This window comes from Coptis chinensis, chromosome 3, assembly GCF_015680905.1.
Source record: "Coptis chinensis isolate HL-2020 chromosome 3, ASM1568090v1, whole genome shotgun sequence".
Taxonomy (NCBI): Eukaryota; Viridiplantae; Streptophyta; class Magnoliopsida; order Ranunculales; family Ranunculaceae; genus Coptis; species Coptis chinensis.
The window spans coordinates 82577984-82604828 of NC_141458.1; the positions used below are offsets into that span (position 1 = coordinate 82577984).

Sequence of the window (26845 nt, forward strand, 5' to 3'; positions counted from 1 at the left end):
AAAATTTTGTGGGTGAAATTTTTGGGTACCCTTTTGGACCAAAAGATTGGGTTAAAATCGAAAATTGGGAAACTAAAAACGGATGAAAGTTTTCCCATTATATATAAGAAAAAGATCATTGTATATGAGGAAGATGTGACAGAGAAGCGCTAAGTCACCACTGGAGACATATGCATAGAGAGAGGGGAGATGAGGAACAATTCTAGGAAAGTCTGGGATACGCCTAGTCTGTTTTGGCTTTAGTTTTTTTTTGGGAAAGGGGGGATTAACTAAATTAAATGAATCTAAAATTTGGAAGTACAATATATCCTCAAAATGCAGGCCCAAAATGAGGCAATAATTATCGAAATCGAGTCTGAAAAAAACAAAATCGATCCTAGTATTCTCACTGTCATAAATGGTGAAAGTGAGAAACTATTAGCATAAATGGCAAATAACATAAACGGAAACAAATATCAATAAGTATACAACAATGATTACCCCAAAATTGAATAAATAAGAGAATTAAATTTAAAACATGAAATTGGGAATTGTGAAATCCAACAAATACTTCGAACTGAATTGCAGATAATTGAATAACCATACCTGAGAGTAATTTGACAGACAATTGAAGTTAATCTGGAAAAAAAAATACTGAATTATGTCAATGTAAAACCAACGAAAAAAAAAAAAAGATCGACACCCGACAATAAGAAAACCAAAGAAAATAGTACCATACCAAAGTTTTAGAAGGAAAGTAATCAGACCAAGCACTCCAAAACTTTAATGAAACTGCAAAATAAAAAAAACACTAACCATTTTGACCAATACACTTGACGATACACGATATATGTTTTTAAGTTTTCCTGTCGATATCGTCATTCGCGCTTTAACCGCTCCCACTCCTTTCCCTTTCTTCAAAACAGGAAGGAAGCAAGAGAAAAGCAATAAGCAACAAAAAGATTTTCATTTTTCCAATAGAGATTAGAAATGTACATTTTCATTTTAACATTAGAAACGATAAGAACTAAAACGAAAACCCTACATATGCATTTTAAAATTGGTTGCGTAAGTTTTGGTGGAAATAAGATAGAAAAAAAAAAAACCATTACCAAATGATTGAAAAATTTCGGCGAAAGTATTTATCGAAGTTTTGGTGTGAAGAAAGTAGAATGAAAACATAAGGAATTTCGATTTTAATGTTAATTTGGGAATGGGAGTGGGGTATTGATCGTGAACTAAGACGATTTAATGGTTTTCTTTTGTCTCAATTGGGAAACCGCTAAACGGTGTTTCGTTTTTTTCAAGACATTGAGTTTTATAGTTCTGGAAATATTTTAAATTACCGAATTTATCCTTCGAAGCGTGAAGTGTAGAAAATTTTGTGGGTGAAATTTTTGGGTACCCTTTTGGACCAAAAGATTGGGTTAAAAATCGAAAATAGGGAAACTAAAAAACGGATGCAAGTTTTCCCATTATATATAAAAAAGATCATTGTATATGAGGAAGATGTGTGAGAGAAGAAGCTAAGTCACCATGGGGAGACATATACATAGAGAGAGGGAGATGAGGAACAATTCTAGGAAAGTCCGGGATAACGCCTAGTCTGTTTTGGCTTTAGTTTTTTTGGGAAAGGGGGATTAACTAAATTAAATGAATCTAAAATTTGGAAGTACAATATATCCTCAAAATGCAGGCCCAAAATGAGGCAATAATTATCTAAATCGAAGTCTGAAAAAAAACAAAATCGATCCTAGTATTCTCACCGGCCATAAATGGTGAAAGTGAGAAACTATTAGCATAAATGGCGAATCACATAAACGGAAACAAATATCAATAAGTATACAACAATGATTACCCCAAAATTGAATAAATAAGAGAATTAAATTTAAAACATGAAATTGCGAATTGGGAAATCCAACAAATACTTCGAACTGAATTGCAGATAATTGAATAACCATACCTGAGAGTAATTTGACAGACAATTGAAGTTAATCTGGAAAAAAAAAATACTGAATTATGTCAATGTAAAACCAACGAAAAAAAAAAGATCGACACCCGACAATAAGAAAACCAAAGAAAATAGTACCATACCAAAGTTGTAGAAGGAAAGTAATCAGACCAAGCACTCCAAAACTTTAATGTAACTGCAAAATAAAAAAACACTAACCATTTTGACCAATACCCTTACCGATACACGATATATGTTTTTAAGTTTTCCTGTCGATATCGTCATTCGCGCTTTAACCGCACCCACTCCTTTCCCTTTCTTCAAAACAGGAAGGAAGCAAGAGAAAAGCAATAAGCAACAAAAAGATTTTCATTTTTCCAATAGAGATTAGAAATGTACATTTTCATTTTAACATTAGAAACGATAAGAACGAAACGAAAACCCTACATATGCATTTTAAAATTGGTTGCAGTAAGTTTTGGTGGAAATAAGATAGAAAAAAAAAACCATTACCAGCGATTGAAAAAAATTCGGCGAGTATTTATCGAGTTTTGGTGTGAAGAAAGTAGAATGAGAACATAAGGAATTTCGATTTTAATGTTAATTTGGGAATGGGAGTGTGGGGTATTGATCGAGAACTAAGATTTAATTTAATGGTTTTCTTTTGTCTCAATTGGGAAACTGCGAAACGGTGTTTCTCTTTGCTGAAGACATTGAGTTTTATAGTTCTGGAAATATTTTAAATTACCGATTTATCCTTCGAACGTGAAGTGTAGAAAATTTTGTGGGTGAAACTTTTGGGTACCCTTTTGGACCAAAAGATTGGGTTAAAATCGAAAATAGGGAAACTAATAAACGGAGGCAAGTTTTCCCATTGTATATAAGAGAAAGATCAGTGTATATGAGGAAGATGTGACGGAGAAGCACTAAGTCACTACTGGAGACATATACATAGGGAGAGGGGAGATGAGGAACAATTCTAGGAAAGTATGGGATACGCCTAGTCTGTTTTGGCTCTTTTTGGGAAGGGGAGGTGGGGTGGGATTAACTAAATTAAATGAATATGAAAATTGGAAGTACAATCCTCAAAATACAGGCCCAAAATGAGGCAATAATTATCGAAATCGAGTCTTAAAAAAACAAAATCGATCCTAGTATTCTCACTGTCATAAATGGTGAAAGTGAGAAACTATTAGCATAAATGGCGAATCACATAAATGGAAACAAACATTAATAAGTATACAACAATGATTACACCAAAATTGAATAAATAAGAGAATTAAATTTAAAACATGAAATTGCGAATTGTGAAATCCAACAAATACTTCGAACTGAATTGCAGATAATTGAATAACCATATCTGAGAGTAATTTGATAGACAATTGAAGTTAATCTGGAAAAAAAAAATACTGAATAATGGCAATGTAAAACCAACGAAAAAAAAAAGATCGACACCCGACAATAAGAAAACCAAAGAAAATAGTACCATACCAAAGTTGTAGAAGGAAAGTAATCAGACCAAGCACTCCAAAACTTTAATGAAACCGCAAAATAAAAAACACTAACCATTTTGACCAATACCCTTGACGATACACGATATATGTTTTTAAGTTTTCCTGTCGATATCGTCATTCGCGCTTTAACCGCTCCCACTCCTTTCCCTTTCTTCAAAACAGGAAGGAAACAAGAGAAAAGCAATAAGCAACAAAAAGATTTTCATTTTTCCAATAGAGATTAGAAACGTAAATTTTCATTTTAACATTAGAAACGATAAGAACGAAACGAAAACCCTACATATGCATTTTAAAATTGGTTGTAGTAAGTTTCGGTGGAAATAAGATAGAAAAAAAAAACCATTACCAGCGATTGAAAAAATTTCGGCGAGTATTTATCGAGTTTTGGTGTGAAGAAAGTAGAATGAGAACATAAGGAATTTCGATTTTAATGTTAATTTGAGAATGGGAGTGGGGTATTGGTCAGGAACGAAGACGACGAATGGTTTTCTTTTGTCTCAATTGGGAAACCGTGAAAACGGTGTTTCGCGTTTCTTTGTCAAGACATTGAGTTTTATAGTTCTGGAAATATTTTAAATTACCGAGTTATCCTTCGAACGTGAAGTGTAGAAAATTTTGTGGGTGAAATTTTTGGGTACCCTTTTGGACCAAAAGATTGGGTTAAAATCGAAAATAGGGACACTAATAAACGGATGAAAGTTTTCCCATTATATATAAGAAAAAGATCATTGTATATGAGGAAGATGTGACAGAGAAGCTTAAGTCACCACGGAGACATATACATAGAGAGGGGAGATGAGGAACAATTCTAGGAAAGTCTGGGATACGCCTAGTCTGTTTTGGCTTTAGTTTTTTGGGGGGGGGAGGATTAACTAAATTAAATGAATCTAAAATTTGGAAGTACAATATATCCTCAAAATGCAGGCCCAAAATGAGGCAATAATTATCGAAATCGAAGTCTTAAAAAAACAAAATCGATCCTAGTATTCTCACCGGCCATAAATGGTGAAAGTGAGAAACTATTAGCATAAATGGCTAATCACATAAACGGAAACAAATATCAATAAGTATACAACAATGATTACCCCAAAATTGAATAAATAAGAGAATTAAATTTAAAACATGAAATTGCGAATTGGGAAATCCAACAAATACTTCGAACTGAATTGCAGATAATTGAATAACCATACCTGAGAGTAATTTGACAGACAATTGAAGTTAATCCGGGAAAAAAAAAATACTGAATTATGGCAATGTAAAACCAACAAAAAAAAAAAAAAAAAAAAAAGATCGATTAACCGACAATAAGAAAACCAAAGAAAATAGTACCATACCAAAGTTGTAGAAGGAAAGTAATCAGACCAAGCACTCCAAAACTTTAATGAAACTGCAAAATAAAAAAACACTAACCATTTTGACCAATACCCTTGACGATACACGATATATGTTTTTAAGTTTTCCTGTCGATATCGTCATTCGCGCTTTAACCGCTCCCACTCCTTTCCCTTTCTTCAAAACAGGAAGGAAGCAAGAGAAAAGCAATAAGCAACAAAAAGATTTTCATTTTTCCAATAGAGATTAGAAATGTACATTTTCATTTTAACATTAGAAACGATAAGAACGAAACGAAAACCCTACATATGCATTTTAAAATTGGTTGCAGTAAGTTTTGGTGGAAATAAGATAGAAAAAAAAACCATTACCAGCGATTGAAAAAATTTCGGCGAGTATTTATCGAGTTTTGGTGTGAAGAAAGTAGAATGAGAACATAAGGAATTTCGATTTTAATGTTAATTTGGGAATGGGAGTGTGGGGTATTGATCAGAACAAAGACGCATTTAATGGTTTTCTTTTGTCTCAATTGGGAAACCGCTAAACGGTGTTTTTTGTTTTGTGAAGACATTGAGTTTTATAGTTCTGGAAATATTTTAAATTGTCGATTTATCCTTGAACGTGAAGTGTAGAAAATTTTGTGGGTGAAACTTTTGGGTACCCTTTTTTGGACCAAAAGATTGGGTTAAAATCGAAAAATAGGGAAACTAATAAACGGAAGCAAGTTTTCCCATTGTATATAAGAGAAAGATCATTGTATATGAGGAAGATGTGACAGAGAAGCTTAAGTCACCTCTTGGAGACATATACATAGAGAGAGGGGAGATGAGGAACAATTCTAGGAAAGTCTGGGATACGCCTAGTCTGTTTTGGCTTTAGTTTTTTTTTGGAAGGGGAGGGGAGAATTAACTAAATTAAATGAATATGAAAATTGGAAGTACAATCCTCAAAATACAGGCCCAAAATGAGGCAATAATTATCGAAATCGAGTCTTAAAAAAACAAAATCGATCCTAGTATTCTCACTGTCATAAATGGTGAAAGTGAGAAACTATTAGCATAAATGGCGAATCACATAAATGGAAACAAACATTAATAAGTATACAACAATGATTACACCAAAATTGAATAAATAAGAGAATTAAATTTAAAACATGAAATTGCTAATTGTGAAATCCAACAAATACTTGAACTGAATTGTAGATAATTGAATAACCATATCCGAGAGTAATTTGACAGACAATTGAAGTTAATCTGGAAAAAAAAAATACTGAATAATGGCAATGTAAAACCAAAAAAAAAAAAAAAAAAAAAAATCGACGAACCGACAATAAGAAAACCAAAGAAAATAGTACCATACCAAAGTTGTAGAAGGAAAGTAATCGGACCAAGCACTCCAAAACTTTAATGAAACTGCAAAATAAAAAAAAACACTAACCATTTTGACCAATACCCTTGACGATACACGATATATGTTTTTAAGTTTTCCTGTCGATATCGTCATTCGCGCTTTAACCGCTCCCACTCCTTTCCCTTTCTTCAAAACAGGAAGGAAGCAAGAGAAAAGCAGTAAGCAACAAAAAGATTTTCATTTTTCCAATAGAGATTAGAAACGTAAATTTGCATTTTAACATTAGAAACGATAAGAACGAAACGAAAACCCTACATATGCATTTTAAAATTGGTTGAAGTAAGTTTCGGTGGAAATAAGATAGAAAAAAAAAACCATTACCAGCGATTGAAAAAATTTCGGCGAGTATTTATCGAGTTTTGGTGTGAAGAAAGTAGAATGAGAACATAAGGAATTTCGATTTTAATGTTAATTTGGGAATGGGAGTGGGGTATTGGTCAGGAACGAAGACAACGAATGGTTTTCTTTTGTCTCAATTGGGAAACTGCGAAACGGTGTTTCTGTTTGCTGAAGACATTGAGTTTTATAGTTCTGGAAATGTTTTAAATTACCGAATTTATCCTTGAACGTGAAGTGTAGAAAATTTTGTGGGTGAAATTTTTGGGTACCCTTTTGGACCAAAAGATTGGGTTAAAATCGAAAAATAGGGAAACTAATAAACGGATGAAAGTTTTCCCATTATATATAAGAAAAAGATCATTGTATATGAGGAAGATGACAGAGAAGCTAAGTCACCACGGAGACATATACATAGAGAGGGGAGATGAGGAACAATTCTAGGAAAGTCCGGGATACGCCTAGTCTGTTTTGGCTTTAGTTTTTTTGGGAAGGGGGATTAACTAAATTAAATGAATCTAAAATTTGAAAACAATATATCCTCAAAATGCAGGCCCAAAATGAGGCAATAATTATCTAAATCGAAGTCTTAAAAACAAAATCGATCCTAGTATTCTCACCGGTCATAAATGGTGAAAGTGAGAAACTATTAGCATAAATGGCGAATCACATAAACGGAAACAAATATCAATAAGTATACAACAATGATTACCCCAAAATTGAATAAATAAGAGAATTAAATTTAAAACATGAAATTGCGAATTGTGAAATCCAACAAATACTTCTAAATGAATTGCAGATAATTGAATAACCATACCGAGAGTAATTTGACAGACAATTGAAGATAATCTGGAAAAAAAAAATACTGAATTACCTCAATGTAAAACAAAAAAAAAAAAAAAAAAAAAAAAATCGATTAACAATAAGAAAACCAAAGAAAATAGTACCATACCAAAGTTGTAGAAGGAAAGTCGGACACAAGCACTCCAAAACTTTAATGAAACTGCAAAAAAAAAAAACACTAACCATTTTGACCAATACCCTTGACGATACATGATATATGTTTTAAGTTTTCCTGTCGATATCGTCATTCGGCGCTTTAACGCTCCCCTCCTTTCCCTTTCTTCAAAAGGAAGGAAGCAAGAGAAAAGCAATAAGCAACAAAAAGATTTTCATTTTTCCAATAGAGATTAGAAATGTACATTTTCATTTTAACATTAGAAACGATAAGAACTTAAAACGAAAACCCTACATATGCATTTTAAAATTGGTTTGCATAAGTTTTGGTGGAAATAAGATAGAAAAAAAAAAAACTATTTACCGATTGAAAAAAAATTTGGCAGTATTTATCGAAGTTTTGGTGTGAAGAAAGTAGAATGAGAACATAAGGAATTTCGATTTTAATGTTAATTTGGGAATGGGAGTGTGGGGTATTGATCAGGAACGAAGACGACGAATGGTTTTCTTTTGTCTCAATTGGGAAACTGCGAAACGGTGTTTCTGTTTGCTGAAGACATTGAGTTTTATAGTTCTGGAAATATTTTAAATTTTCGATTTATCCTTCGAACGTGAAGTGTTGAAAATTTTGTGGGTGAAACTTTTGGGTACCCTTTTGGACCAAAAGATTGGGTTAAAATCGAAAATAGGGAAACTAATAAACGGAGGCAAGTTTTCCCATTGTATATAAGAGAAAGATCAGTGTATATGAGGAAGATCTGACAGAGAAGCGCTAAGTCACTACTGGAGACATATACATAGAGAGAGGGGAGATGAGGAACAATTCTAGGAAAGTCTGGGATACGCCTAGTCTGTTTTGGCTTTAGTTTTTTTTGGGAAGGGGAGGGGAGAATTAACTAAATTAAATGAATATGAAAATTGGAAGTACAATCCTCAAAATACAGGCCCAAAATGAGGCAATAATTATCGAAATCGAGTCTTAAAAAAACAAAATCGATCCTAGTATTCTCACTGTCATAAATGGTGAAAGTGAGAAACTATTAGCATAAATGGCGAATCACATAAACGGAAACAAACATTAATAAGTATACAACAATGATTACACCAAAATTAAATAAATAAGAGAATTAAATTTAAAACATGAAATTGCGAATTGTGAAATCCAGCAAATACTTCGAACTGAATTGCAGATAATTGAATAACCATACCTGAGAGTAATTTGACAGACAATTGAAGTTAATCTGGAAAAAAAAAATACTAAATTATGGCAATGTAAAACAAACGAAAAAAAAAAAAAAAAGATCGACACCCGACAATAAGAAAACCAAAGAAAATAGTACCATACCAAAGTTGTAGAAGGAAAGTAATCAGACCAAGCACTCCAAAACTTTAATGTAACTGCAAAATAAAAAAACACTAACCATTTTGACCAATACCCTTGACCTTACACGATATATGTTTTTAAGTTTTCCTGTCGATATCGTCATTCACGCTTTAACCGCTCCCACTCCTTTCCCTTTCTTCAAAACAGGAAGGAAGAAAGAGAAAAGCAATAAGCAACAAAAAGATTTTCATTTTTCCAATAGAGATTAGAAACGTACATTTGCATTTTAACATTAGAAACGATAAGAACGAAACAAAAACCCTACATATGCATTTTAAAATTGGTTGCAGTAAGTTTTGGTGGAAATAAGATAGAAAAAAAAACTATTACCCAGTGATTGAAAAAAAATTCAAGTAGTATTTATCGAAGTTTTGGTGTGAAGAAAGTAGAATGAGAACATAAGGAATTTCGATTTTAATGTTAATTTGGGAATGGGAGTGTGGGGTATTGGTCGAGCGACGATTTAATGGTTTTCTTTTGTCTCAATTGGGAAACCGTGGAAACGGTGTTTTCTGTTTCTTTGAAGACATTGAGTTTTATAGTTCTGGAAATATTTTAAATTACCGATTTATCCTTCGAACCTGAAGTGTGTAGAAAATTTTGTGGGTGAAACTTTTGGGTACCCTTTTGGACCAAAAGATTGGGTTAAAATCGAAAATAGGGAAACTAATAAACGGAGGCAAGTTTTCCCATTGAATATAAGAGAAAGATCGGTGTATATGAGGAAGATCCGACAGAGAAGCTAAGTCACTCACGGAGACATATACATAGAGAGAGGGGAGATGAGGAACAATTCTAGGAAAGTCTGGGATACGCCTAGTCTGTTTTGGCTTTAGTTTTTTTTGGGAAGGGGAGGGGGGGGGGATTAACTAAATTAAATGAATATGAAAATTGGAAGTACAATCCTCAAAATACAGGCCCAAAATGAGGCAATAATTATCGAAATCGAGTCTTAAAAAAACAAAATCGATCCTAGTATTATTAATAAGTATACAACAGTGATTACACCAAAATTGAATAAATAAGAGAATTGAATTTAAAACATGAAATTGCGAATTGTGAAATCCAACAAATACTTCGAACTGAATTGAAGATAATTGAATAACCATACCTAAGAGTAATTTGACAGACAATTGAAGTTAATCTGGAAAAAAAAATACTGAATTATGGCAATGTAAAACCAACAAAAAAAAAAGATGACACCCGACAATAAGAAAACCAAAGAAAATAGTACCATACCAAAGTTGTAGAAGGAAAGTAATCAGACCAAGCACTCCAAAACTTTAATGTATTGCAAAATAAAAAAAACAGTAACCATTTTGACCAATACCCTTGACGATACACGATATATGTTTTTAAGTTTTCCCGTCGATATCGTCATTCGCGCTTTAACCACTCCCACTCCTTTCCCTTTCTTCAAAACAGGAAGGAAGCAAGAGAAAAGCAATAAGCAACAAAAAGATTTTCTTTTTTCCAATAGAGATTAGAAACGTACATTTGCATGTTAACATTAGAAACGATAAGAACGAAACGAAAACCCTAGATATGCATTTTAAAATTGGTTGCAGTAAGTTTCAGTGGAAATAAGATAGAAAAAAAAACCATTACCCAGCGATTGAAAAAATTTCGGCGAGTATTTATCGAGTTTTGGTGTGAAGAAAGTAGAATGAGAACATAAGGAATTTCGATTTTAATGTTAATTTGGAAATGGGAGTGTGGGGTATTGGTCAGGAACGAAGACGTCGAATGGTTTTCTTTTGTCTCAATTGGGAAACTGCGAAACGGTGTTTCTGTTTGCTGAAGACATTGAGTTTTATAGTTCTAGAAATATTTTAAATTACCGATTTATCCTTCGAACGTGAAGTGTAGAAAATTTTGTGGGTGAAACTTTTGGGTACCCTTTTGGACCAAAAGAATGGGTTAAAATCGAAAATAGGAAAACTAATAAACGGAGGCAAGTTTTCCCATTGTATATAAGAGAAAGATCAGTGTATATGAGGAAGATAATGTGACAGAGAAGCGCTAAGTCACTACTGGAGACATATACATAGAGAGAGGGGAGATGAGGAACAATTCTAGGAAAGTCTGGGATACGCCTAGTCTGTTTTGGCTTTAGTTTTTTTTGGGAAGGGGGGGGATTAACTAAATTAAATGAATATGAAAATTGGAAGTACAATCCTCAAAATACTGGCCCAAAATGAGGCAATAATTATCGAAATCGAGTCTTAAAAAACTAAATCGATCCTAGTATTCTCACTGTCATAAACGGTGAAAGTGAGAAACTATTAGCATAAATGGCGAATCACATAAATGGAAACAAACATTAATAAGTATACAACAATGATTACACCAAAATTGAATAAATAAGAGAATTAAATTTAAAACATGAAATTGCGAATTGTGAAATCCAACAAATACTTCGAACTGAATTGCAGATAATTGAATAACCATACCTAAGAGTAATTTGACAGACAATTGAAGTTAATATGGAAAAAAAAATACTGAATTATGGCAATGTAAAACCAATGAAAAAAAAAAGATCGACACCCGACAATAAGAAAACCAAAGAAAATAGTATCATACCAAAGTTGTAGAAGGAAAGTAATCAGACCAAGCACTCCAAAACTTTAATGTAACTGCAAAATATAAAAACACTAACCATTTTGACCAATATCCTTGATGATACACGATATATGTTTTCAAATTTTCCTGTTGATATCGTTATTCGCTCTTTAACCGCTCCCACTCCTTTCCCTTTCTTCAAAACAGGAAAGAAGCAAGAGAAAAGGAATAAGCAACAAAAAAAAATTTCATTTTTCCAATAGAGATTAGAAACGTACATTTGCATTTTAACATTAGAAACGATAAGAACGAAACGAAAACCCTACATATGCATTTTAAAATTGGTTGCTGTAAGTTTCTGTGGAAATAAGATAGAAAAAAAAAAAACCATTACCCGTGAGTGATTGAAAAAATTTCGGTGAGTATTTATCGAGTTTTGGTGTGAAGAAAGTAGAATGAGAACATAAGGAATTTCGATTTTAATGTTAATTTGGGAATGGGAGTGTGGGGTATTGGTCAGGAACGAAGATGACGAATGGTTTTCTTTTGTCTCAATTGGGAAACTGCGAAACGGTGTTTCTATTTGCTGAAGACATTGAGTTTTATAGTTCTGGAAATATTTTAAATTACTGATTTATCCTTCGAACGTGAAGTGTAGAAAATTTTGTGGGTAAAACTTTTGGGTACCCTTTTGGACCAAAAGATTGGGTTAAAATCGAAAATAGGGAAACTAATAAACGGAGGCAAGTTTTCCCATTATATATAAAATAAAATTATAAATATTAATTAATTTTTGCGTCCGTGTCCGTGTCTTACTTTTTTGAAATATAACCGTGTCGCTGCGTCTATGTCCACATCAAAATTCGTGTCCTTGCAATGTAGGTGATCACCAGTAAAGAGTATAGAAGTGTTAGTAGTTTGTAAATTAAGATCTCGTGTGTCAGATCAATCGAAGTGAGTGTGTTTCTAATAAGGATAGAACTAACCCACATGTTCCAGTACAAAAAAAAATGTCCGAAACCAATTTTGATTGGTGTATTGCAATAAAATAATGAATCAAATTCTCTCTCACCTTTTTCCTCACCAGCCAATCTAAACTGATTTGGAAGTGTTTTTTTTTTTGGGGTATGTGTTGTAGTCTCCCTATTCTAATAATAATGTTCTAATAATAATCTAAAATACTTTAAAGATTACGCCTCTCATCTACAGTGGGGCAACAGTATTTTATTATTTTTTAATGTATCTCTTAGTTACTTGGTCATTTATTATTTATCCTTCTATTTTTTGATTATTTACCTAATTTACCCTATTTAAAAGAGAGAAAGAGAAAAGTTGTTGGGCATAAAAAAGAGAGATATGGTTGGGTGAGAGGAAAGAGAGAAACGTGCATAGCACGTGCACCATTCTAGTGTATAATAATGTAGACGTCATTTGTAATCAAGATGCAATATTAGCACACCACAGACGATTCAATTTTTCATTGAATACGCTTTTTCATTCTATATTACACACTCATCACGTGGGACGGGGTGCTGATTTTGTTTGTTTCGAACTTTTGATTATTAGAAAGTTCCTCCACGGGTCATTTGATGTGAACTTTTTAGAGCAAGTCCAAACGTAGTCAGTACTTAGTAGTCGACTTATCATTTATTTATTTATGGTATTTGTTAGTGATAGACCCCATATTGTGTTGAGCAGACTCCAATAAAAAAAAAAGTTATTACAAGTGTGCCATTAGTCCCAAAAAATCCAAAAAAAAAACAAAAATTACAAATGTGTCATTGGTCCCAAAAAATTGAATTCGAAAACCCCAAGCTTTAAAACCTTAAAATTAATGCTCATCATTCACATCGTTTGGGACTTAGTCCAAACTTTGAGATTTGAACTTTGAAAAAATATAAAGTTCTGTTTTTTGGCGTTTGAGATTTAGTCCAAACGGGTGGCATTACCGTACCGGTCAAGAGGTCAAAAATTTTTTTATTTTTCAAAGTTGAATCCGGCCACACCGTTTGGATTAAGTCTCCAACGATATGACCCGTTTGAGACTTAGTCCAAACGTGTAGCCATATCGTTGGAGACTTAGTCCAAACAGTGTGGCCACACCGTTTGGGATTTGAACTTTGAAAAATATAAAGTTACGCTTTTTTGACCGGTGTGGCCACACCGTTTGATTAAAGTCTCAAACGATAATGGCCAAGCCGTTTGACCGAGTCCCCAACAATGGTGGGTTAGTCCAACGGTGTGGCCACATCGTTTGGGACTCGATCAAACGGTGTGACCACATCGTTGGTTTACACAATGAATCCACCCAAAGCGGGTCGTTTAAAGTTTAGGGTTTTCGAATTCAATTTTTTGAGACCAATGGCACACTTGTAATATTTGTTTTTTTTTGGACTTTTTAAGACCAATAACATATTTGTAATAATTGTTTTTTTTATTGGAGTCTGCCCAACACAATATGGAGTCCGTCAATAATAGGACCCTTTATTTATCCAGCCATCCCGGTGCAAAAAATTGTTACCCCAATAGTTTTGCTTTCTGCATGAGTGCATGGGCCATTTGTAATTTGGTTCGGTATAAGGGTCCATGACTCCATGGTAGTGTAAAGCTTCCAACTAGCGCGTATGGATGTATGCTAACACTGGCGGATGCAGGATTCAACAATAGGGGGGGGAGCTACTACCACTAATCCTCATTACTATTTCATTATTATTATTTTTGGTGAACAGTTATCACTATATTTATGATTTTTTTTAGCAAAGTTAGGGGCTACAGCCCAGGTAAGCCAACTCATAGATCCGCCACATGGGCCATTTGTAATCTTCCATGTGGAATCCATTTGGTAAGCTGGTATATAATGTTCAAACCACGTCGGCATATATACAAGCTCTGTGGAATCCAAGTCTAAGCAGCTCCAATTTTCAAATGGTTGCTCAGAAATGACAAATTCAAAGCTAAAAAACAAATGTCCTCGGTAATTTTAGGTACTACTTCATTTTTTTTTAATCTTGATTAGTATGCGTCATTATTGCATGGCTATACACATTGTTCACAATTTGTGACCTCGACAACTTTCATGGGAGAATGTAACCTTGTTATTTAGGACCATCCTGTGTTATTAGAGATGATAACAACCTTATTATTTAGAACCATCCTAAATAATAAGGTTGAACACTTTGTTTTTTGGTTGGATTTTTTATTATATAAATTGGGGTTGTGGTTTGTTGTCCGAATGTTGTGCATTTTGCATTGTAGAGTAGGATACTATGATGCCTATATTTATTTGTTTTATTTGGATTTCTTTTTTCAAGTTATTTCTTTTACGAGTAAAGATAACGATTTATAGCTAAAGGGTGTCAAACTTACATTTGGCATGACATTTGGTGTGATGAATCTTCATTGCACATGAACTCTGCAGCAAGGGCTCTTATCAATCTCCCTGATGATGCAAGAGTACCTAAGTAATTAGTTGATCAAGGTAAATGGAATGACATTATCTTCAATCTACCTGAAGGACATCTTAAAACCTCAATCTTGATTACTAACATATTTAATGAGCTCTCTGAAGATCAAATTATTTGTACTCCAACTGCCTCGGGTGATTCTCCACCAAGTCAGCTTATGATGGCCTTAGAAGAACAAGGGTAAATGTGACTTGGTATATAAGTAGTTAAAATCGGTTTTACGAAGTAATCGTTCTAGGAGCAATATGTGATTAATCGGTTAATTGGCGATTTAATTGATTTTATATTATTATATACAAATATACAATTATACCTCAAAATATAGAATAACAACCAACATTAAGTCTAATAATAATTAAGAAACAATTAGTAAAACATAATATATCCCATATTCATTCAAATATTCAATGTACAAGTAGCAATTTACAAGTACAAATAGCCCTTAGCTACTGACTTCACACAGTCTTAACATAAATGAGTATAAATGGGCCTTACCAAAACAAGCATAAATGAGCCTTAGCTTCTATTGTACCAAAGAATACCAAATGTATGTACTTTTGCATAACTGGCCTTGGTACCACTACATTAAATCTTGTAATAGAATTTCCAATTTTCCATCATCTTCAACCCCTCCAAGCCGCCAAGTTCCCTGTCAGTTTTGAAGCAACTCCTCCTCTCTCTCTATTTTCCTTTCGCTTTCTCTCTCTATCTATCTCTCATTCCCCTCTAGTGGCTATCCAGATACTCTCTCTCTTTCTGAATTTTTTTGGAGGAGAAGACAAAGGGCATTCAGCCGTGGGTTTTGGTTTCTGATAATATCCGCAATGATTTTTTCTCATTAGCCCAAGATATAGGTGTTCTCGGTTGATATGACCGATTTTATCGCCAAATGAGTAGTAAGTGAGAAATCGAAAAATATATAAAAATATCGGGCCGGCTACGTCCACGTACTATTTTAACATACTATCTTGACATACCCAGCCAACCGTAAGATATTGTGGAATCTGACGTCCAGATATAATTCTAACAAATCAAACAAATTAAAGAGGGCAAAAACGACAATTTCTTTTCACAAAAGAAAATTTCTTTTTTTCTTCTTCTCCATTCACGTGGCTTCCATTGCCCCAAAATAAATTCGGTTGGTTGTACTCAAAAAACAAAAAGACAAAAATTTGTTCTTCTTTTTCCTATTTCTACTTTGTAATAATAATCAATATCAATGATGAAGATGTTTTGCATGGAGGAGATGAAGATCATATGGAAGACAAAAGAATGAAAAGTAGGATTGTCGAAGTCACTGCTTCTATTTTATGGAGAATCCATTTGAAGGACGATCGAATTCGAAGTTGCGCAAATGCTCATGGTATCTGTCTTACACTCTTACTACAAGAGGGTAAGCGGGAATAAAATAGATGGGGCACATTTTATCCAGATACATCATTCCAGTACCAATCAAGAAGCTAATTTGTTTCATGACTCATAATGATTAGAGTCATTGTCCCCAACCAATAAAACACTACTAGCACAAAATTAATTGCATCCAAATAAACCATATCATCTTTTACTGTATTCCGCTTCTTTGAAATAACATTGGACTGTAGAAGTTTTTAGACAAATAATTAGCAATCCTGAGGGAAGGAGGTCCTAAACTATGCCCATGCACTCCTTTGTTAATGCCTCAACCTCCTAAGTATTAGCATGTGCAACAACAATGGAAACAGTATAGGTATAAACCCAAGTACTATAATACAATCAATGTCTCACGACGAAATATTCTTGAACTCCCACAACCCCATCCAATGACTTTGCTTCAAGAGCTCGTCACACGTTGCAAGCAATATATGACGATATATACTCAATGAAAAAAATGGATTACAAAAAGGAGTAACGTCCTCATCCTTTGCATAAGCTTTAATGGCTGCGACCAGTTTTATGACTAAGCCACCGAACCCCCTTTCTGTTTTTGCCAATCACTATAGTGATGACTAATTTCTGACCTCCCTTACAATGATTTCCGACACCACAAATGTACCACTTTTTACCTATACTTGTAAGCCTAATTGCGTAGTTTCAGAGGACAGGGCCTCATTCAAGGGCGGCTTTATGCATTTGTCAAATCCAATTCCATCCACCTTGGAGTACTTAAAGAACGTAGATGGGGTTTTTCTTTTAAGGAAGAAAACCCAAAACGCAACGTGAAAAGTAAAGTTTAGTGAAAAAAATTGTCGTTTTTGCCCCCATTTAATTTGTTTGATTTGTTAGAAGTTATCTAGACCTCAGATTCCCAAGATCTGACAGTTGGCTGGGTATGTCAAGATAGTATGTTAGAATAGTATGTCGACGTAGCCGGCCCGTATATATATATATATATCCACTGCCGATATATGATTAATCGCGATTTTAACTGCTTAGCTTGGTATAGTCTAGTGTAGGAAAAATTAGTACTACCAAAGTACTCTTTCAATGCATGGCAACTCCTTTCTGGGAGGCTTCCTTCCTACCCAAGATAGGTTAGTTTACAAAAAGGTTTTGTCATCATCTTCTTGTTGTCTATGCTAGAGCCATAAAGAAAACTCCAAACACATTTTCTTTGATTGCAAATATTCAAAAGAAGTGTAGTCTCGAGTTAAAACTTTTAGTGGTCTTAATGCCAATGTCTCTCACTCAAATAGAGAATGGTGTGATATCATGAACACTTGTAGAGGATTCTTGATCTCCACCAGTAGAAATCTACAAGGTCTTTGTATGTGCAACAATTAGTTACATCTGGAAAGAAAGGAATAACATGAGGTTCAATGGTGTAACAATGGAAGCTAGGGATGTAAGCCTTTTACTCATGCATGTCTGTGATGAAGCACTATATTAAAGTAACAATTGAAGACATATCAATGATTCGATTGCTATTAGAGTTATAGCAGATAGAATTGGATTAAAGTTTAAATACAAGCAGAAACAAGCCACCCAATGCAACTGGATACCTCTCCCCTATATATCATTAAACTTAACTATGATGGTGCTATGAATGCTGAAGGAGTTGGGTAAGGAGGGTCAAGGAGAGATGTAGAAAGAAATGTGGTGTTTGCTTTCTCTGGAGGTGGCTCTATAAAATATGTGCTATGTCAGGAACTGAAAGCAATTCATATAGGTTTGTCTATAAGTCTATCTATGAATATAACAAAGGAGGTAGTCAATTCTTACTCACTAAGAGCAATCTAAATCATAAAAGGTATAGAACTGCTGAAACTTTTTCACGGCTATTAAAAGATCCACTACCACTATGGAAGTGATTTCTTTTGTGCATGTATTCAAAGAAGTGAATAGAGTTGTTGACTTTCTAGCTAAGCTATCAACAGATTGTAATGAGGAACATATAGTTTTCTATCCTCCTCTATGTAAAATCCTCTTTGAAATAGTAGAGGAAGATGTAACAAGCTAAGACATTACTTGAGAATCTAATACAGGTGGAGATCCACCTAACCTCAACAATAAAAAAAAAAAAAAAAAACGATTTATTTGGGTACCAAGGAGCGAATATAAAAAAATAAAGATGATTAGTTTGTAAAGATCAATTAATTTAGGGAAAATAAAAAAGTAGAAGGGAATAGGTTAGGTTCCATGGAAAATGTTTTGAATATATGTTAATGTAAATTATTGCAAGCATCGCCATTCTAGTTCCCAATATTGTTTTAGAGAAGTGTTTTAAACTCGAAATAACATAAATCAAAGAAAAATATGTTGGTGGTGAAGTTTGTTGAAAAATACAACTACTATATACAATCCAACTGACTTGGGGTATTGACTTCTTCCAAGAAGCAAGTTCAACTATAGGTGGTCGCGCAATGCCTATATTGCACCCTGCTTACTGACTATGCTTTTTGCTCCTATGATTTATTAGAGGCTTTCTATGACTTCAAATTTGTTTAGAATCACTTTCCTAGGTCTATGGAAATCCCCCTTGGAATATTGACTTTTTTCATGTAGTGAATCAGTTCATGCCACCTTGCCTTTCCCCCTGGCATTGGCTTTGATTGCTTCTTATAATCTCTTGTCCTCAACCCTTAGCAGCGGAGGGTTAGCTGACAATAGTTGATGTAGTAGTAGGGCAAGCTAATGAAAGGGAATCTATAACGCAAGTGCACAATATACTGAATCAATGAAACGGGCAAAATAGACTTCATACCAAAATTCAAGAGAGATGAAAGTACAACTTTAAAAGATAGTGAGTGTGGGGCAACAAGTGTTTGGAAGTTTGGAACTTTATGGAGAACTGTTTTCATTAACTACAAACATACAATCAGGGGATATAGCATGTTTATCATTCATCTCATTATATCTATATCTTAATATTAAAGCTCCCACAAAGGGTATTTTTCAAGTTCTATTAAAATTCCACATCATCTCTTATTAAAACGGGAATTCCTCTCCTATTAGAAAAAAAAATTATAGTACTTCTAATTAAAACGGGAATCCTTCTCCTATTAAAATAGGAATTCATCCCCTATTGAAAAGGAAAAATCTAGCATATCTAATTAAAATGGGGATTCTTTTTTTATTAAAATGGGAATCATCTAAGTTAAGTCAACTATAAAAACGGGATCCTCTCCCAATTAAAAAATAGGTTTTTAAAAACAATTTTGCTGGAAAATTAAAACAGGTTTTTCGAGCTCTATTAAAATTCAACGTCATCTCCTATTAAAACGCGAATTTCTCCCCTATTAGAAAAAAAGAAATTCTAGTACTTTTAATTAAAACGGGAATCCTTCTTCTATTAAAAAGGGATTTTTTTTTTGATTGGTAAGCGAGGTTGTTAACGGGGACCCCTACCCCTATTATTAATCATAAAATAGGTTGTGTTTACAATCACTTCCTCACATACTCTCTCCTTATAGCATCATCATGTGTTATTTTGATTACATCCTTTGCTAATAAACTAGGTATAATTTCATGATAACTAATATTTGGACAATTTGTAGCTATTGCATCTGCTAACATGTTTGTTTCCCTATATATATGTTCTATAGAGAAAAAAAATTCATGTTAGCATATCTTGTATGCTCTTGATCTGCTTCCTTGCTCTCCACGGGTATTTCTTGTTCTTGATAATTGCCACCACATTCTCTGAGTCCGTCTGGCCGGGCTTCAATCCTTCCAATGTTATATTATGATGGTCTGATACCCCATGAGCTGCTGCCAGCACTACCTCATCTTCATCTCTTATAACTGCTCCCCATTGCCCTCTCAATCCTTGTACACTCCCATCTGTGCTTAAAGTGTAATTTCCTGTTGTTGCCTACTTCCATTTGCATTTTAATCTTTTGTGCTCCACTACCTCTATCCGTCTGTTCCATACCTACTCAAACTTGTGCCTCTCATCGGGTCCTTCCTCCATTCTAATCTTTACTGCATGTATTTTAACTTTGACATCTCGCATTATCGCTTCCACCACCTGAATTTCAGTGCTCGCTTTGTGATCAAATATCCTTGAGTACGTTTCTTTCCCGCCAAACCCAATATATGAATCCTGTGAAGATGAGTCTCAGCGCATCCTGGTATCCCCCCTTCCCCTTACTTCTATTCATGATCCAATTTAATTCTTCTTGCCATGTTTGCTCTCGGGTCTTGTTATAGCCTGCTCTCGTAAGCAATCCCTCCCATACAACTTGGGCATAGTTCCATAAAAAGAATAGATGCTCTTCTGTTTCCACCCCAAAGTTACAGAGTACGCAAGAATCAGACACGACTTCACTCCATTCTTTTAACCTTTGCAATGTCTTTAACCCATTTGTCAGAACTAGTCAACTGATAAATGAATACCTTGGTATTCGATTGCTGAACCATACTAACCCAAACCAGTTTACTCGTTGTTCTTCAATCCTAAGTTCCTCATACGTGTCTCTCATTGTGTAATTTCCTTCCACTAAAGCAGCTCAAATCATCATTTCCCTTATGCAGCTTGACTTCCTTCTCAATGTCATGCACAAGTTCAGGGCAATGCTCCCTAAACTGTTGTGGAATCTGCCAATTCCCATCCTCTATAAGACATGCCACCTTACTATTCCTATTGCATTTTGAGTTTTGAAGAACAATAGGATACTTATCTTTCAAGCTGTTGGATGGATGCCATGGATCGCTCCATAACTTTGTGTCTTGCCCATTGCCTATCAAATGGAGCGCAATACCTTTAGCTCTCGTCCCGTCCTTTAATATGTTTCGCCAACTCCATGAACAGTCATTTGGGATTTTAATTTCCCAGTTATTCCTTCCTCTAATCTTATTTTCTATATCTATCTAACCTATAGAGTATTCTTCTTGCTTATAACATGCCAGAGATGCTGTAAGTTTGCTGCATGATTGGTAGTTTCCAAACATCTTATCCCAAGCCCTCCCTCACTATAAGGCAAACATGAGTCCTTCCAACTGATCAATGCATGAGATGTGTCCCCATCAAGTCCTGTCCAGAGAAAGTGATGCAGAGCATTAGTTCGTCTGTCAAGTGTTATACGTGTGCGCCTATAGTTTCGATGGTCAAGCCCATGGGTCGTGAGCCCACTAGTTTAGTTGTTGTTTTATTGTTATTAGTATAAATAAGAGGCTTATAATTAGGGTTATGGAGTGTTGAAGTTTATGAGTTGTGAGATTCAATAAAAGAGTCGTCTTTTAGGTTTCTTTGTTTTGTTTAATTTAAAGTAGATTTAATAAACTGAAGCTTTCGCCAGTTTAATCTACATCATTTGGTATTGGAGCATGAATCGTTCCTGAGTAAAATCCAATATTCATTTTTCTTCTTCTTCATTCTTTGAAAAGAAAAAAATTTCATATTATTGTTCATCGGGTACTGTTCACGAACATGCTATTCATCGAAAACACTATTCATCGTTACTGTTCATAGTGTTGTTGTTCACCCGAAATTAAAGTTCCAATCTTTACTGAGTTATGTCGATAGATTTGAGTGGCATGACATAATCAGAGTTAAATCAGTTTTATGAAGACGATTGGAATGTAGGATGGGGTACTGGCGCTCCAATTGATTGGGATGCACCTAACCCTAATCTAGATTATGCGCTTGTGTCAAGCTACACTTTGGAATTTCTAGCGTTACCAACTATCAACCAGCCATTGAAACAAGGCGTTGGTGAAGACACATCACCGACTACACCTGTGCAACATGCACAATCCCAAGTGTTACCCGCAACTCACTTCTCTTTAGTTGCAACACCGGCAAGGACCATTGATGGCGATAGTAAGGAGGCATGGAGATGCCATTCTATCTTTAGAACTTGTTGTATGAGTAAAGGTAAGTTGTGTACTATTGTTATTGATGGTGGTTCTACTGATAATCTAGTTGCGCAGAGATGGTTGACAAATTGGGATTGAAGATGTCACACCCCGAATTTCGACAAAATCGGAAAAACAATTTTTGTTACCAACTCTTCGATTTTCGAGGTGTGAAAACACAACCAATTAACTATCCAAAAACCCATTATCCGTTTGATTATTCCAATAATTTGAAACCAATAAAAATTAAAAAAAAAAAAAAAAAAAACCCTCTACATTACAAAAATTCCCAAATATGATTAAGTTACAAACTTCCCCTTAAACATCATTTTAATTATAATTACAACTGAAAATACAAAAACATTGTCTCAACTGGAAATCTATTGCACCTCAAGGAAAAACAAAACATATTATGTAATAAGACGCTACCGCAAACTAAAAGTAGCAATCAACCTTCTTCAACACAAACATGTTAAAACTTATCGACTATGTTCATTTTATGAACACACCCGATAAGCAAACATGCAAATCAGGTTAGCATTATAAACAATCACTATAAGAAAACATGTTTTTGCCCACTGTCTTAATCTGTGGCAAAAGACTTTTACCCACGGTCATAGTCCGTCGCAGGACCGTGAGCTTTTTGTGTGTCGAAAATGCTCTACCTACCGTCATGACCATGGAAAAGCCCATCAATAGCCACGGACGTCCCATCGGTCATTGCTGTGGCAATACCCACAGCCCAAAACCATGGCAAAAGGTAAGATTTTCCAACGGACAAAATACATAGGGCATGGGCTATACTATGTTAGCCACAGCTTTGGATTTGTACCTTTCAACCTGTTTATACTCATCTTTACAATTCCACAACCACCAATCAACCACAAAACTTAACCACAAATTATTCATTCCATGATTACCAAAAGATAGAATTCCAAGTGCAAAGATGAAACAAAACCAAAAGAAGACCAACTTAATAATAAGAAATACAAGTCATTCAATTCAAACAATGAAAACATAAGTTATGTTTTTGACTATAAATATAAACAGGACCTCAACACAACCATATTCATCATCCGGCCTTCATGATGCCATTAACGCAAGTCTTACACTTTTTATATACTTCACGCACTTCATGCTGCCCATCATCATCAGTTCTATACATACCAACAAAAACCTTCACAACATACAAATAAATAAATACTTATTCAATTAAATGAATTCCAAAGAAATAATTGGCAAAAACTCATCCGGAAAAGAAAAAAGATTTGTTAACATACTTTGATCTAGATAGAAACAAAACACATCCAAGTTTGAATCAATAATGCGAAAGTGCCTACTTTTTATGTCTGATTCTACTAAGTGTCTGCTTCCACCAACAACTTAATTTGCAACAACTTATGTGTCTCAAGGTTCAAAAATGTGCTGATGCAATAAAATTTAAACCAACACGCAAAAGTGTACTTTATTTTAAGCATTTACGCGGCAATTTACTAATCACATATAAGCATACGAAAAATAATCCTCACCTTAAGCTTGCCAAGAGAAACTTCCAACTTCCTTTTTCGCTCCAGATTTTCTCAAGTCAGTTGATCAATCTGATTATGACAACAACCAAGACATATTACTATCACGATAAACAAGAACAAAAACAAGAAATAAAGGTGACTATAAAAAGGTTGAGTAGATGACAATAACCTTCCTTTCGGATTCCAAGTACTTGTTTGTCATGTCTGATTCAGAGTTAAACATGCATGAGTTTTGTGTAAAGCACTTGTAACGCCCCCAATCTTAAACAACTATATACCTAAGATATGTGACTTTTTCTAGAATTTTTTTGACAGAATCTCCTCTGTATTTTCAACATTTCATAAATATAATAACCTGTCATAACCTGAAAATCACACTAATATATTTCTCATTGGTTAACCCAGTTACTTAACCGTTTCGACCGATGCTAAAAGCAGTTAAATAACTGGCTTACAAAAATGAGGTCACTTCAGCATTAGACTTAGTATGCCAAAGTACTTGAATGTCTCGACTAATGCCAGATCATCCAAGCACCTTGTACTAATCCAGATCATCCAACCATTGCTTACCAACAAATTCAAGAAATAAAAATGTTGCTAACTATTGGTCATGTTTTTTAAACAAAAGAGTGTATATTGAGAAAAAGTCATTTATAGAACCATTTGATTGATTTCAATTGGAAAACTCCACAAAGTTCAGCACTAGTCAAGCCCTTATGGGAAAAGAACGGGAAAAAGACACTCATGATAACTGATCTATACATCACATATTAAAATCACTCACATATACCTTATGAAAACAAAACACTAGTTGACAACACAACATAGAATGACTAATGAGATAAGTGACCTACCCATTCAAGGAGAAGCTTCTGTATACAAAAAAAAAATACATATGTAGAGGAAAAGGTTAAAAAAACACACATATTTTAAGTTCCAACATATTTACCTTCATTCTTTCTAAGTCTTACCTTTTTCTTCGCTTGGGAACTTCAGCAGCCTCAACCATGTCTTCTTGGTCATTAAATATCAAAACTTTAAGAGTACCCTTTTGGAATAAACTATTTGATAAAACACTAGTCTTAACATTTTTTTTTTATCGCTACTAGTCATAAGAATTAGAGAACTTGTAACAATTATATTCACTCGGTTGTCCACAAATTTTTGGTATCCTCACTAGATAGATTATTTAATGTTGTTCTTACTGGAATGAGAAAATAAGTGGCAATGTTGCCACATCCATGAATCTAAGAAAACCACGATAAAACTTCAGAAAAAATATTTGGGTCTACATAACAACAACAATAATATCACCTACACAAAATCTATAGCCATAGTTTCTTATAAGCTCTACCATGTAACACCGACACGCTCACGCACACACTTCAAGTTTCGGATATAAACCTTGATAAATGCATAAAAAATTAAACAAAAAATAAAACTTACAGATCAAAGGTAAGATGGCGAAGATAAACAAAAGCCCAGAACTGCCTTGAAGGAGATTGTTAAGAGGAGTGTAGAGAACAGTGAGGGAAGAAACGAGAAATAAATTAATATTCTCCTATTAATAACATAAACAGATTTCATAATAAAAAAAAGGATTATAAGTACGAATTGACAAGCATTTGCATGTAGTAAATACATCCCAATCTATTTCTGAACCTTTATAAACATGGATTAGAAAATTGCAACTTGATCTCACTCTATAATCTATATCTTATACAGTTATGCACCTTTTTCTTTTCTCCCCACCTAGCTAGTTATCTTATCAAATGAAAATGATGGTCTGCATTTAAAAGGTTGTGACACACATTTGGGTCTACAGTCTACATATTTTTTAAGGGGCAATATAATATGTGGGTCTAACATGCAACTAAATTATGTGTCTTTACTGATTGTTACCAAACTGAACACTTATAGTAATATAAAGACATTGCAAAACAATTATTCAGATCACAAAGTTTAAAATTTAAACTGTTTTACATAATTTATTTGCAACGATGCAAGTTGAGTACCCGCGAGACAGTTTCGTTATCCCTACAAGTTACCAATCTTTTTGTCTTTTTTCTTCTTTGATATTTCAATCACTATTATAAAATAAGAAGTTTTGGGTTTATATGAGCTGATGACATGCTTAGAGGCTGGATTATTTGAACGTGAGAGACAGATGAAAAGAGGAAACTTGAGTGTGCCGCTTTTTGAAACTCATTCGGTAGTGCAGGGACATCTAAATAGGGATCCCCAATTGCCCTAGGAATGAGGGGCACGTGATTCAATTCAAACAAAGGAAAATTTGAAAAAGAAGTTGGTCAAAAATATCTAATTATTGCCAAACCAATTAACACACTGCTATTGAAAATAGTATGAGGGTTATGAATTCAAGTTAATCTCCCGTGTGGCCTTGTTCAAATGGCATATCTCTCATACCATATGAGCTCAAATTTTCTAATTTTTAATTTCTACTCAAAATTCAGTAAAGGTTTTCCAAATCATCAGACTTCTCTTTCCAAACCCTAAATACTCAATAAATTAGACTTATAAGATAAAACAACACTTTAATGAACTAGGGCTTCAGGGAATTGAAATTCCTCGAAATCAAACATGAAAATTGAAAACCCCAATGGACGAAGAAAATCAAAAGAGAATTACCTTGAGATAGAACAAAAGAGATTAATCTTTAACCTTAAATTTTGAAAAAAGACGAGGCACGTTCATCCTCCACCTTCAAATCGCAACAATTTATAACTCTGGAAGTTCATATTCGAGCTAGGTCTTCTTAAGTTCCTCCATTTGTTTGTAGAAGATGGGACAAAGTGGTGATGGAAGTTTGTAGAAGAGAAATTTCGAGCTAGGTTTTCTTAAGTTCCTCCATTTGTTTTTTAATGCATAAGGAGGACCTTTGCGTACGGCTGATGACAACAAAACAAGATGTAAAGTCGTTGGAAGACTGTAGCAGTATCCAAGGCTCTAAGCCTCTAACTGGTCGCTTGCCACTGGCATAAAGTTGCAGAATCCTGCCACAGGTTTTTAACGAGTAGCGACGGTTGGCATTTGTTGGGAATCTAGGGAAGGTCCGTAGCCGTGGCTAAAAAGTTAGGGCATCCGTAGCAAAAAGCCCATTTTCTTGTAGTTAATGCTGGTAAGACTTAAGA

At 34.3% G+C, this 26845-nt stretch overlaps 1 long non-coding RNA gene across 2 annotated transcripts; it reads right to left on the bottom strand.

The window, feature by feature from the left end:
• Nucleotides 1-23050: 23050 nt before the first annotated feature.
• On the bottom strand, nt 23051-26797 carry LOC147511137 (uncharacterized). 2 transcript variants are annotated; one of them, XR_015219213.1, is made up of 4 exons: nt 26343-26797; nt 25140-25180; nt 23694-23762; nt 23051-23341 (listed from the first exon to the last, which is right to left on the bottom strand). It is a non-coding gene; the product is annotated as an uncharacterized LOC147511137 (long non-coding RNA). The 2 variants fall into 2 exon arrangements; XR_015219212.1 differs by having other exon boundaries at nt 25140-25184; nt 26343-26598.
• Nucleotides 26798-26845: the final 48 nt, after the last annotated feature.